Below are 13,571 nucleotides of genomic sequence, written 5' to 3' on the forward strand. Positions count from 1 at the left end.
TTATGAGTGTGGGTGAGATAGCAGGGTTTATCTGAGTGGATGCAGCAGGGCAGGAAGAAGCCGTCTGCTCGTATTGGATCTGTCCTTGTGGCTTCAGATTGTGCTGATGATTGCTTTATTGGTTAATCAAAGAGTGATCTTGTTTCTACTGTGCAAGAAGCACAATCTGGTTGACATTTCCAATCATGTAAAGTTTTGCTACCCTGCAATGTGATGTGTGAAGGGGGTGACTATCTCAAATTGAAATCGACCCATTTATTACTCATTAAGATGTGACAATCCTACAAGAGCCCATCTCTATCTCCTCAGATAAGTCATATTGAGTTTCTGTTGCTGGTTCCAGTCTAGATGCAGGCTTATCACAGCCCATCTTGCAAAGGCCTCTCTCTTTCCCTGAAGGTACTTTATCGCTGTGTGTTATCTCTCCTGCAGCAATGTAATGCAATGAAGCTCTCCAGTATCACACAGTAGACCCTCAGCCTTCCTCTGTGACTCAGGTGTCTGCGTGGCTGTCAGCCAGGGAGACTATTTTTTTGAGCATGCATCATTTGCTCCTCAAGGCAATGGTGGAAGAGGATGGACAATGCCAAAGTAGACCGGACAATAATATAGAATATAAGGAGTGGTTGTGCAGAAAATGAGGGATGCTCTCACAGAGATAAGAGGGGGGAAATCATAGATAAACCAAGTCTTCTTTTGATTCTACTCTTTTTCCTTATCGATCCAAATTCCAAAAAAGAGCAAAACTAGAAACAATTCAGATTTTGCTTGTGCAAAAACCCTTGAAAGGGAGTCAAATCCAGCCCATAGCACGGTTAAACCCAGCCCACAAGATCATATCATTTTTTTCAATTAAGGTCTGCAGATTTCCTTCAGTATAAAAATGTAAACTTTATGAACTTGATGATTCAAAATATCCTTGTTAAGCTATGAAAATTAGAAGTAAAATAAATAAGAAGTCGAGAATGTGGGACAAGAAATTAACTTGTGTTTTCACTTCATATTTCAATTTTGCATCCCACATTTATGACTTAAACTTATGATTTAGTGTTTCAATTTCATATTTTGACCTTTTTAGAATCACAATTTTAAGTTGAAGGTCATATTTTGACCTTTTAACTCATGGTTTTGAATTTTATTTCATGTTTTTACCTTGTTAACTCCTAACTATGAATCCCATATTTTAAAATTTTAGACTCACAATTTAAACTTTAAACAAATATTTTGACCTTTAAAACTTATGATTTTGACTTTTATCTCATATTTTGATCTTTTAGATTCCCAATTTTAAATTTAAAGTTATATTTTGGCCTTTTGCATTGATTATTTAAATTTTACATCATATTTTGACCTTTTAAACTCCTAACTCTAATTTCTGATCCCTTTATTTGAATTTTGAGACTCATAATTTAAAATTTAAACTCATATTTTGACCTTTGAACCCATGAATTTGACCTTCTATCTCATATATTTTCCATTTTAAAACATTATTCTGACTGTTAATTTAGTGTTTTGACCTTTTGAACCAATAAGTTTGACTTTGTAGCTCAGAGCCTTTAAACTTATCATTTTGAAATGTTTTACATCTCAAAATATTTTATTATCAATGCTAAGTTTTTTCTCCATGTTTATTACTGGTTAAGATGAGTGTGACAGTGTATAGATAAATGTTGACCCTGTTAGGCTCTCTGGTTTGACCTAAATTCAGCCCCTTCAGTGATTGAGTTTGACACCCCTGCCTCAGAATGATGACAATGATCAAGGACCATAAAGTGACATTTTTAACAATCCACAGATAATCCAACTTGTTCTGTCAGTCTTATCTGTCCCTTCTGATCCTTGTGTCTTTAATGTCCGGGTCTGTCCTGTTCACCAGCTTTCCTCCCCTTAAATCCAGGATTTTTAGTGCCTGCTTTAATGTCTGTCAACGATCTTCGGTCAGAGAAGCGCTCTGGTCTTAACTCTGGTCTTGGCATGGCTTTATCAGGGATGCAAACAAAGCAATCTTATCTGCTCTTCCTTTGTACGCTTCCTTCCCACTGTGATAACCTGAATCTGTGCAGAGGACACGGAGCTGGGAGGAGCAGGGCTCAGTTTTGTTGGTTATTGTTGCTGCAGTAAGTCTTTTTTTAACACTGCTAAAAATAACCTTCAAACAAGTAAACTGTTTAGACCTGCCCTGTATGAATCTAAAAGTTTATATCCAGTGGTGTAATAGTATGGAAAATTCCCTACGTATCTAATACAATGACCATTTCAAGTGTGCAATTTCTTATGGGAGTAGTCCAAAAATGCAAAAAAGTTAAGATGGTCTATAATTTGAATGAAAAAATACAGTTATTTGCAAATCAGTTTTTACTTAAAGTCATCTAAATATTACATAAAGACATGTTCAATTTCCAAAATAATAAACTTTATTTTTTTAAAAATACACCCACAAACACAAGTGCATACACAAACAATGGGGAGGGCGGTAGAAATGCTAAAACACTACTCTATAAATAATGATTATTTGGTAGTTTTTTAAAAGAAACTACAGATTTGGCAGAACTGATGTTATATGGAAGATTGTTCCAAAACTTGGGAGCTGCCACTGCAAATCCATGATCACCTTGGGATTTAAAATTTCAACGAGGGACTGTTGGAAGGCCCTGATAAGATGATTGGTGACGGCAGCTGTTGAAATAACAGCTCATCTATGTAGGAGCTTGGCCATGCAGGGCCTTGTAAGGGATTGATATAATTTTGAAATTGATCCTAAAAGAAATTGGAAACCAATCAAAGAGATGCAAGAACCAGAGTGATATGTTAATCACAACTAGAATGTGGTAACAGCCTAGCTGTTGCAGTTTGTACAGCTTAAAGACGTGATATGGAGGCCTGAGTGCTGCCAGAGAAGAGAGTTTCAGTCATCTAACAAGGAAAAAATTAGGGTGTGGAGTAAAATGTCAGTGTGTTTTGCTATTAGTATGGGTTACATTTTTGCAATTTTTCTCAACTGAAAGAAGCCAGATTGAAGGAATTTAGTAATCTGAGAGTCAAAGTTTAAATGATTGTCAAATACAACACCAAGATTCTCAGCAGAGGACTTGATATTTATGGCCAGGGGTCCCACGTAGTTGCTGACCTCCTTTTAGAAATTGTCAGGGCCAATTACAAGAATGTCAGTTTGAATCAGGTTGAGACTGGGAAAATGTTGAGACAACCAGTTAGAAACAGAAGAAAAGCAGTCATAGAGTACAGAGATTGATATGTTAAGGTGATTAGGTTTAAATGAAAAATACAGTTGTGTATCATCGGCCTAGCAGTGGTAGAGGTGTTACAGGTGGATGGGAGCAAGTCACCCAGAGTTAATATGTGACCCTTGTGGGACTCCACATTGATAGGGAGCTGAAGAGGGCTTAAAATTATGAATGTACACATTGAAATATCTGTCAGACAGGGAGAAGGTGAACCATTTTAGAGCTGTACTCGGAATGCCAACTGAGTTTGCTAAATGGTCAATAAGAATACCTTGATCAATAGTATCAAAGGCTGCTGAAAGGTCAAATAGAACCATAATGGAAAATTCACCTTTATGTCAAACTATCAGGAGTGCCGTTTCAGTGCTACTGTTAATAGATGATGTAACACAGTGGTCAACATGCCCTTTTTAATGTGTTGCAGGTATCAAATTCAGGATTGTGTAGGCTATATTTCCCCCCCATGAAAAGTTGACCAGTCTTAACATTAACTTTCTTGTCCCTGTGCTGTCTAATTGAATTTAGGTTGAACACTGTATTCTGTTTTGATTAACATTTTACATAATGTCCCATCTTTTTTGGATTGGTATTTGTGTTTTATGTTCTTGTGATAACTTAAGATAGCGTTCTGTTGGTGGAAAAGTGTCCCATCCGGGGGCCTTGCTGCCAAAGGGGGGGCCCTCGACACTTGATATAATGCAAAAACATATTTTAAACTAAAATGCTCACTGAAACGTACAAAAAATGTTAATATTCTTCTTGTTTTTACCTGTTAAATATGGCCACTCTCATAGTTAAATCCCTCTCTTCAAACATGGAATGACTCTTAAAATGTAAGAACTGCATTGTGGGCTAGATAGACTAGCCATTCGGAAAAATCCACTGTAGAAGCGTTAGCAGCTGGAGTGTGTGTGATTGCCATTTCCTAAATAGGCAGATATGTATTTGTTAGTGAAGGAGAGAGTGATTTAAAAGATAAGGCACATACCTTTACAAGAATAAATCAGATTAAATTAGGGGCCATTTGCTGCATTGTCGAGGGGCCCGTTAGTTTCTGGGGCAGGCCTGTTTATTTATTTTTCATCCGTGTATTTTATTCTGCTCTTTCTTATAATAACAAGTACATTTTGGTAGTTTTATTGAAACCTTGGCTTATTTTTCTTGCTATCTTTGGGCAAAAAGTGTCTTTGCCATAATACTGTATTATTTACCTCCGCCAAGGAGGTTATGTGATAGTTTGTTTGTTTGTTTGTTCGTTAGCAAGATAACTCAAAAAGTTATGGATGGATTTTGATGACATTTTTAGGAAATGTCAGAAATGGCATAAAGAAGAACTGATTAGATTTTGGGAGTGATCCGGATCATTGTCTGGATCCAGGATTCTTTTTAAAGGATTCTTTACTATTGGGAGATAGGGCTAATGGTGGAGGTCTGCGCTCTCCAAGTGTTTTTCTAGTTTCTCAAGATCTCTAGAAAAGCATCACAATTTATAGGTTACTATGGGCATACTTTTCATCCCAAGACTTTTAAAATATTTTTTTCACATTCATATATTTTGTTTGATCTAAATTTCAGTGTTGGAAATGTATGGATATGCTAGTTGTGATTTCTCTCGTGTATACTAAGGCTAGACTAGATGAGAATCTCTGGATTATAAGATAGCAACATGGACAAATACAGGAAAACATCATTTCAAAAGGCAGAATTAAGAACATTGATAGATAAAACAATCTAACAATATAAGAGTAAAAACAAAATATTACAAACAGAAAACATTAAAATTAATGAGATTTAAACTTGGAGTTGTCTCAACATTATTAATGTGGTCTGTTTAAAATTACTCTGCAGCAAATTCCAAGTATTTGGAGCATAGTAACTAAAAGCAGATCTTTCTGACTCTTGGAGAATGTCCTTAAAGGATCATTTTTTTTAGGACAGATACTGAATTAAGCTTTATATGGTGTGCATTTTGCAAACAGCATCCTTTACTTCTGACTCACCAAATAATAGCATTAATATAGCTACTAAAATACTGTTTCACTCTTCTCCAACAGGCACAAAGTGTGTGCTGCTCCTATAAATGAAGGAATAATTTCATATGCACACGTTTAAAATTCTCACATTAAGGCTGAGTGACTAAAACTGTGCAAACAAACCCAAACTCTTCACTCAAGCAGCCTTCTGCATGTTTCTCACAGGGATGTAGGCCTGCAAAGACGCTGACAGACTCACAAGATTTACAGGATTTCTTTCAAGGCCAAGGAGCAAATTCTTCGTAAACGTAACCTGCCCTGTCTTTTTTCTCCTAAACGCAATATAACTGAGATTTGCAGAGTCTAAAGAAAGGTCTCAGCTCCTTCCCTGCTCTCCCGCTTTAGCTTTTAGTGTATCTTTTTAGATCAATCTCCCTGAATTGCATTTCAAAGTTCAGGACCAAGCGGCAATAGAAGAGACAAATGTGCTTCTGATCCCACCCTGCAGCCTGTGGCTCTAGCTGGGTTCTTACGCTTCTCTCCCAAACAAAAACATAATTACAATAGAAGCAATGAAAAGTCAAATACCGGAAATTTATAAACGTCAGCGGAGATTTGATTTCACACGGTAAAGATTGCCAGGAAGAAAAATGATTCAGGGGGAAACACATGGAGAGATTCTTGGTATTCTTTTTAGGGTGTGATGTTTTGGAGTTTTAAAACATCCAACTTCTGTTTTCTGCTTCTGACTTTGACAATTTAGTAAAACCTACAGATGCTGTTTGTGGTGTATCAAGTTAGCAGTCTTCTGTCATCAATTTAATGTTCATTCGCACATAACTGCAGTGTATTAGATTTGAATATAAATGAAGGAAATGGGTGTAACAAACTGGCCAAGAACACCTTTTGGATCCTTGTTGAGCAGTTTGTTGAATTTTACTCTGCAAAGAATAATTTAAAGAAATTCACCAAACTAAAAGAGGTGGCATCATATTGTGGACATCTGTTATCAGTCTTGTGTCTTTCAAGTCAAATCAGGCAGGCTTAAGTTAAAGGCTGATATTTGGAATTTGGCTGATTATCTGTTTCAGCATTTTTTTTTGTACTGATAATCAATCAAATTAAACAATCAAAAAGTGTGATATTTTGGCTCCACTGCAGTGCTTCTTACCTTTTAACTTTTTTTTTCGCCCTCCACAGTCTCGGCCAAAGTCCTGCCCTACTATATCACTCTGTGCTGTTTCTCATGTCAACAGAACTACTGCTACATTCTTAATTTTGAAGATTTTTTTGGCCCTTGCAATTTTACTTTTGTCCCATTTATTGTACAAGAGCCCTGCACAAGATGTTTTTCTTAATCTTGTTACCACTCTTTCCGTCCACGGGCACGGGATTCTGCCCACATCCCGCACGGATTCTGAAAATCCATGTGAAGTATTCAGAATAACAAAAAGGTCAGTTACTTAATAGAATGGTAAAATTAATGTGTTCAAGAGCAGCAAGGAGTCTAAGACTGACTTAACTCCTTGTTAGTAATATCAATGTCAAAGTAATATTTAGTGACCTTATTTAAATATCATTATTTTAAATCATACAGAGGTGAGATGTTTCCTGATCTCTGGAAAGTTTGTGCGTTATGAAACTGCAGCCACTTCCATCAGCTCTTGCAGACAGTAGGCAAATCTTTACTCAGTTTATGCCATGCTGTTACTTCATCATTAGATTCTTAATGCAGTGAGGTCACTTTGCATGGAAAGGGGTGTTTTTTTTCCCGAATAACCGCATATGTGCTCAGCATCTCTGCGCACCGCTGCTTATGTGCAGTGATAGGCCAATAACATGAAATGGGAGCATTAAAGCTGTGCCTTTTGACTTACTTTCAAAGTTTTATTACACACAGTCTTTGCTTTAATGAAGAATCGCATGACTCATCTTCTGTGTGATGCTGGCTATGCAGAGACAGACCCATATTCAAACATGCTTTCGCAGCAACAGTAACCACAGCAACGTGTGACACATCTCCTGTGTTAACTTGTTTAATATGAGCACGGAGAAGTGCTTTAAGCTTCCTTTGATCAGGGAACATGAACAGCTGTATCATCTCATCCAAATACATTTCCTTGTGGGCGTGTTTCATCCAAGTCAATTGTCTTCTGGCTCTGTCACTTTCTCTTATATGCTTGTAGCAAATGAAAAATATCTGACTCAGGTGTAACTTCATTCCCAGCTCCGACATCTGGCTTCCAAGGTAAATGGAATGCAGCAGAAGTCCCTGAAAGATGACTCTGAGCTACTTTTGGGATTTTATAGAGAAAAAATCTGTAAATATTTATGATTTTTTCATGGCACCAGTTTGGAACCAGTACACCCAAGAAGTCTTCTGAGAGGTATCAAGGACAACTGGAGTCACATTGTGGCATGCAAACTGACACAGACAGACATGCCACCAATTATAGTGGTAAGATATGCTGATTCTGTGATGTGGTGGTGTGGTTGAACCCAGAATGCAGATGCAGATGACTAGTTTAACAGATTAATTGAATACAGGTAATAGTGCAGGGAAGGGGGGAATCCACAGGTCTGAGGGAGTGAGAGTTTTTAGGGAGAGAGTGCTGAGGCTGGGCTGCGGTGGAGCGGTGAGTGAGGCACTGGAAGGGAAGCAGAGGTATGTTAGAAGATAATCCACAAATAAAACTGGAAATATGCAAAATCATGAAATGAGTGAGAGCCGTGAGCTGAGGGTTTCCACTGGCCAGTAGTAAACAAAACTCTGGCGCTGAGGAGAGTCTCTGCAGGCTTCTTGTAGAGCATGTGTTCAATCTCTTCAGCACCACGTGGGGGAAGGGAGCAGCCTCAGGAGAAAGCATGGTGAAGTTAGCAGCCAGCATCACAAAACCGGAACCGGAAATATCACAATAAAACTAAAACAAAGAATAAACACCACAGATGGTCTTGTTTGCTTTTGTAGCCTAAAGAGGCATCAGTATCAATTTCAGTCTATGTGATGACGAGCTAAAAACTCACATTAAATTTAAGCCACTTATTATTGCTGTGTCACTAGCCTAGTGGTTATGTCCTGCACCCCATGCACAGTGGCTGTTGTCCTCAAAGTGGGTGGCGCAGGTTTAGATCAGGCCTGTGGCTCCTTTCCCACATGTTCTTCCCTGCTGTCTCTCTCCCCTCAGTTTCTGACTCTTTCCACTGTCCGGTCTTATTAAAGGCATAAAAGCCCCAAAAATAAATACTGAAAACTACGAATGATTTATTGATTGCACAAAATGAACGAAAAAAAATGAATTTTATTCCATCTCAAGGCAGTAATTGGCAATGTCCAACTCTGCCTTTGTTTGGCGGCCTTTATTATATGGTGATCCATCACAGTATGACGTTGGGTTTCTTTTGCTGGCATTCTTCGGGTTTTGATTTCCTGTAAAGCCATGATGCCATTGTTGCTCATGCAAACTAGGCTTTCAGATCTGTTTGAATGGCCGACAGCCATCAGTGTTAAAATGTATCACTTCCTTGCTGTGTCATGGTTTTATTTCATGGTAAAGAGCTGATTAACCTCAAATGCTTAAAGGATCAGACAATTTCATGAACTGAGATGCGGCTTAATCAACTAGAATCGAAAGAATTTAAAGCTCCGGTAAGGCTGTCATGAAACATACTGAAACTAATATTGAAGCATCTCTATTAGCTCCAAAGGAGATCAGAGCATTTCAATAAGGGTTATTATTGCTAGATGATGACACTGCTGGTGTGTGGGAGGTGGCAGACAAAGTGAATATGAAAGATTCTCAAACAGCTTACATTTAGCTGTTAAGATTAAGCAAGTTAAGTATTTTTGTTATAAAAAAATACATCTATTTGCACAAAAACAAGAAAAGGATGTATGGCCCTGCTTTGTACACATGGGGCACCAAAAACAAAACAAACACAAGCTTCAAATGAACCACATCCTTAAGTCTGACATGCAAAGGATGTTTACTGGCCAGTTTTCTTATCTGAAGCCTAAGAAAGCAAATGAAACCAAATCCAACATTTGATTTAATCTCTTAAATGCTGGCATGTTCTCCTGAATGAGCTCAGTCCTGGTCTTTGCAGCAGCAGGTGGATATCTTGCAATCTGGGGTCTTGCCTGTTCCTCATACTGAGTCACATTAGCCGCTCGAACTGTGGAAATTCACCTTGTTCGTGTCATGTGTCTCTGATTTTACTCAGCCTCATTGTAAGCACATCAGCCCCTCCCTTGTAGTACACTATCATTAAGCAGATGTTTCGCCAAAGAAAAGCACTTCACTCCGAGTTCCTTTAGCTCAAATCCATATGTGGTCTATGAGGGAGTCAAACGCACGACTCACAAACAACCAGAGTGACCTATGGGAACCATGTGTTTGTCTGTCTGCGTCCCTTGGGGCCCCTGTGTGTGCTGGGTCAGAGCAGGCTGAGGCTTTAATAAAGGAACAGGCCTGGTACAGGGATGCCAGTCCCACTGCCTGCGGCCATCCAACCTGATGGGGTCCAGATGAGAGTCACCAGACTGGACCTCTCCCTCCAAACCAGCAGCCGTTTGGTGCACGGGTTTTGCTCCTCTGTCGTCTTCTCTGGGTTTAAACTGGATTTAAGGGGTAAGCCATCAGATTAAAGTAACATTCTCCTCTAATATCACTTTAAAGTTTTCATAGATTACAGGAAAATGTGTTACCTCCTGCTCCGAAGACATAAAACATGTGCTTGGCTCATGCTGGAGGCCTCTCTTTTTTTCTCTTTGTCATCAAATGTAAATATTTGATGTGTTCCTGGCTGTCGTGTTGGGGGGGTGTCTGGTAACCTACAAGATGAGGTTGCTGTTTCCTGCTTTACGCTGATCAATACATGTTTGTCATGTTACCTTCCTCATCCTGACCAGGCGCTTACATCATTGCCCTCTGCTCAGTGTCGGTTTCAGCGGGGCAGAGGAATTTACTTACAGGTCATACACTGGATCAACTGAGATGCACTCAACATGTCCATCTGTGTCTTTAAGGCAGTATAAGGTGAAATCTGGACATGCTGCAACCTAATGTTTCAATACAATGAAGGTAATAAATGGAAAAGAGCAATGGGAAAACACCCTGCACATCCAGCACATTTCTATTGTTTAACTGAAAAAGATCAATATCTTATATTCTGTGAATTGTTCCTTTTAAATTTGTATTTTTTTATAGTTCCTTTGCAGAACTGCTGTTGATCTCTTTATTACTCTTCTGTGTGGACAGTCATGCACCAATGATGATGGTTGTTACATCATACATGTATAGAGCATGTCATAACCAGAGGCCAGATAAAAGAGAAACACCCCCGCACACTTTCTCAACACCACGGAGAAAAGTTTATTAAATCATACATTTTGACCAAAGGTCTTTTCCAGGTGATAGTTTTGAAAATTGGAGGCCACACCCATATATCTGTCGATTTTTAACCCAATAGGCAGACTAGCACCACAATGGCAGGTGTCAAATGTTTGAAAGCACCTCATATTAGAAACATCTTTTCAAATGCGACCAAAGAGAGAGTGGCAAATGCAGAACCAAAACACTGACATTTATAATCTAAGCATATTAATGCATGGCCAAAATCATCAATATCATAGCTATAGACAAATCCAAAACATACAACATAATATAGATACACAGGTAAAAGCAGAGTGGAAAAAGTTCATTGAATGTGTTTAAATATTCAAATTTTCTATTTTTTTCCTCATTATATCTATATACAGTTGTATCATGTAAAAAGCAAAGATGTTTTCAAATAAATATATTAACAAGTAAAACTCATGTTTGGCCAACTGTTAACTTAATCACTATTATAAATATTTAAGAAATAAAAGAAAATCTCAAATGTATACAAAACTCAAGGTCGAATTCCTGTGATGATCAACAATCATAATAACAGATAAGAGAAAATGCTTTATTTAAAAAATCCAATAACATATTTGTTTAATTCACTCTTTTAGCCAATTAAATCTGCCTGGTTTTCTAGCCCTATTACAATGTTTCAGATGTCTCAAAGAGGATTGGGCCTTATTCACCTAACATTCTAAAGAAGTTTTTTTTCTTTAAAACCTCTCTTACATGGTTTTAAGAACAAGTTTTCTTATCTGTAATTTTTTCTGAGCTAAGAACAAAGTCTAAGAACACTCTGGGGCACTATTAAGAATGTTTGAATGCTGATAAGAGAGGATAAAATGTTTAATTTTGCACTCATCAGCTCTCAAATATGAACAATTAAGAATGACGCAATGAAATAGATTTTTTAAATTCTATTTTACTTTTATATTGTAATAAAACTGTTATATAATGAAAGAGTTTGCACAGATACATGACCTAAATATTGTCAAGTATTAATTTAAACATGCAGTTTTGATCTTTGCTGCATTTAAATATAATATTATATAAATTAAGCATGTTTAGGAGTTTTATCAATCAATAGACAGACACTAATTAAAAACAATTATAAACTTTTTCACACATGCATTTAACTGTATTTAAATGATGTTTCACCGTTTTAAAGCGTCCAGTTTTTGAATAAATGCAATTTAAATCAAATCATACACCTGTAGAAAAACAAAATAGATAAACCCCCTCATCAAACTTTTTAAACTAATCTGAGATGCCTCCTTGTCCTATTACAGCATGATGCATGCTATTTCTGATCAAAGTCTGATTGGACCCAGTGATAAAAATTCAATCAATATGTTTGTTGCATATATTTAATATTCACTACTGATGCTAAGAATATAATTAACTTTTCCTCTTTTTGTGTCATCTAGAGTACCACTGTATCCAATTTAGAACTATCAAAGTATTGCAGTTGTTTTTATGATTTCACATGGACGTTACTGACATCTTGCTTCTTTCCCTCTCACTCCTGTGTGCTTTCTGTCTTGGCATGTGGCCCCTTATATGTCCTTATATGGGCATAAAAAGGGTGTTTCTTTATCCTAATTAGGGGCTTAAGAGCACCTCGCATTCATCAACCTAGGAACACAGGTGGGAACAATTCAGCAGTTAAATAACGTGTCATGAAATCCACATGGGTTTATCTTTTAGAAATATTCTGAAGAACAAATTTAATAAAAATCGTAGGAGAATATTGATGAATGAGGTCCATTTATTTTATCACAGTAATCTTTTTTTTCTGTGAGATAAATAACGTGTACCCACATGTAGAGGTGGGTGACTTATAAAAGGGAGACACTTTATAATAACTACACATTATTAAGAATTAACAAATCATTTTAAATAATTAACTCTTTATGTATGAAGCATTTTTAAGTCATTTATATATCACTGAAACACAGTTTATAAATATTATTACAGTAGAAAAGTATCACTAACTGCTTTAGTGATTATCTAAAAGGTATTATTAACTCACATGACATTTATGAAAAATATGAAAATCATTTCAGCAGTAAAGAGGTATACTGAGGGTTAGGGTTTCAGTTGTTATACTAATGTATCAATAAACCATTAAAAACTGTTAATAAATGACTTATCAATCAATGCTTTGTTGATGATGACTTAAGCTTTTGTAATGCATTAATAAAACATTAATAGCTGTGTTCATAAATGGCATAATAATGCTTTATAGATGATGAGTTTTGTTATTACTAATGCTGTATAAATGGTTTAAATACTCAAAGGGTGCAGTTGTTACCATCTCTTACTAGGGCAGTCATTAAAATACACTAATATTCAGAATTTAAGCCCTTAGAATATTATTGGTGGAAAACTCATGACATTTTTACTTTTGTCACTTTTCTGTATATTTTACTTTATTATAGTGAAAATCAAGGTTGGCAAAATGACCATATATGGTTCCTTGCTCATTTATAGAAAAAAAAGTATAAATAAATAAAAATTCAAATGTGTGTATGCATATAAAAGTGTTATTTATGGAAAAATAAACATAAAAAGTCAAATGAGTGCATATTACACATTAAAAATAACAAAATACAAAATATTTATTTTATACACATAATAATTTTTGAGGTACATAATGACATTGATGAATCAATATGCTGCTTTTCTATAAAACTTACAGCATGAAACAGGTACAGGCCAAACCTTACAGTCATCAGAGATGGCTGAAATCCACTGACATCAGAGTTGGTGAGGAGACAGGACATGGCAGAATACGGTATTAATAATGATGGTACCACAAGTTTTATCTTGATTAGTCTCACAAGAAAACAAAAGAATTTTAAGAAATGTTGAATTCATTTTCCAGAGCAACCAATAATGTCTGGCTTTTTTTTTATCAACTGTGACCACATTAAGCAACCAAGCAGCCCCCCTTTTCCAGATTTTCTTGC

This window comes from Cheilinus undulatus, linkage group 5 (assembly GCF_018320785.1).
Source record: "Cheilinus undulatus linkage group 5, ASM1832078v1, whole genome shotgun sequence".
NCBI classification, from domain to species: Eukaryota; Metazoa; Chordata; class Actinopteri; order Labriformes; family Labridae; genus Cheilinus; species Cheilinus undulatus.